We start from the raw sequence: 2,266 nt of genomic DNA on the forward strand, positions 1-2,266 counted from the left end.
TCTTCCACTTGTTATCCATGCAAAAATGTATAATAGGCAACCCCCCCACGCTTTTTTTTTATTACAGTAAAACTAAGTGTTTGGTCAATTACTTTATATACTTGTCATCGAAAGATTATTTTTAACTTTTTAGTTCATTTTGCTACTAAAGCGTGTTTTTTTTAGTTTTTTAAACTATTATTTCTCTCGCAACATCACGTATAAATAATTTTCATTATGAGATGTTTACCAACTATATGACCGATATTTTCACTAATTTTACTCGCTGTTCAAAGTTTCTACGACACGTAAATTACTTAAGTTTACACAATATTTAATTTTATATTTGTTTCGCTGCTATCAAAACCTTTTTAGTTAAAAGCTATATTTGTGGATTAATCACTAAGATTTTATGTATCGTTTTCTACAAGTTGATACAAACCTTTTACTTATTTTGAACAATTTTTCTTTTATTAACCACTGAACTGTTCCGTTTCTTTAGTCATATTGTGTTACAAAAAAAAAAAAAAAAAAAAAAACTGTATCGGAATTTTCTTTTTTTGACAAATAGGGTTCAAATCAGTTACATAAACCCAAATTGGAAGTATTTTTGTTGATTGTAGAGCTTTTGCTTAACTCAACGTAACTTAAATAGCCTTCAAACTGGCTTACAGTAGCTCTCCATTCCATACTTTATTGGAGAACTATTGAAAACTAAACATTATATATATATATATATATATATATATATATATATATATATATATATATATATATATATATATATATATATATATATATATATATATATATATATATATATATATATATATATATATATATATATAATATATATATATATTGGTTGTTCCGTTTTAACCTGCAAGACCTTTATTTTCGCAACCGTTATTCCTAGACTTCTAATTGCAAAAATGTTCAAAATCAGATGCAGAGTTAAGATATTGAAAATATGAAGTGAAAATAAAAATAATTTAACTTTTCGTACAGGCCCTAGGTCCCCTAACTTATAGTTAGGGAAATAATCTCCGTCTAAAAATAATTCCAACGCAAAAGGTTTGAAATTAGGCACAAAGGTGTTTATTTATTGCTTAATGAAACACAGCGTTTTGTGACTTACACCACTTTTCACTCGCCGTCAATAACACCTTTTGGGGGAAAATATAGCGGTTAACAAGTGTTTAAAATTATATGTGTGCATAGAGTGTGGGTTTTCAAATTGTTCGATGTTTTGTGGTGTGTTTTTACGCATCACGGTTTAACATTGGCATTTATTTTTGAACAGTAATGAAAAATATAACTACAGTTGGCTCTCTGTTTAAAGACGCTCTATTTAACGACTTTCTCTATTCAAAGACGACTTTTCACGGTCCCAGATGCTCCACAGTAGTTTTAGAAGCATTCTATTTAAGGACGCATTCTACTTAAGGACGATTTTTTGTGGTCCCTTGAAAGTCGTTGAATAGAGAGCCAACTGTACCTTGTTTTCCTTACTTTGACGACCTGTCTTCTGAAATTGCGATAAGTTCCCATCTCGCAATAAGACTTAAAAAAAAAAAAACTTGGCTACCAAAAGACTGGCGATATATCGCCAAGTGTCCGCCAAATTATAACACCACTTGAGTTTACATCGAAATTAACAATGATTTCCCCCCCAAAATTGGCAAAAGACCCCTTTAGAAACATCCGAATGGAACCAAAACGGGAGGTGCACAGCTAGATCCCACTAGGAGTCTACGTACGAAATGTCAACTTTCTAGGATATACCGTTCTTGAGTTATGCGACATTCATACGCACATACGCATATACGTACATACAGACGACACGAGAAAACTCGTTGTAATTAACTCGGAAATCGTCATTATGGATATTTCGCTTGTCTATACGTTCTTAGGCACTTATCCACGTGTAGTCGAGTCGGGGAAAAAAAAAAAAACTCAGTATTCATTCGGGGGTGAGTAAAATGGAAATTAAGGTCGATTTTTGAGTGAAATTTTTTTTTGCGAGTACAATACTTCTTTTTTTGTAAAAGGAAGTAATAAACGAAATAGAAAATTCCATTATTACCTTGTCTCCCGTCCGCTCCAATAACTCCAGAGATGCATTAAGATTTTGATATTTCCTTTCCCATTTTAACATGTTGTTTCCAGTTTTAATTACAAAAAGACGATTACCTACAACTGTTTGAAATTTATTCGCTGAAGTGCAGTAACGAAAAATATTTAACTGTCAGATGAACCTTAATGCGCGTAAGTGTCACATTACATA

The sequence above is a fragment of the Uloborus diversus genome, chromosome 6 (assembly GCF_026930045.1).
Source record: "Uloborus diversus isolate 005 chromosome 6, Udiv.v.3.1, whole genome shotgun sequence".
Lineage (NCBI taxonomy): Eukaryota > Metazoa > Arthropoda > Arachnida > Araneae > Uloboridae > Uloborus > Uloborus diversus.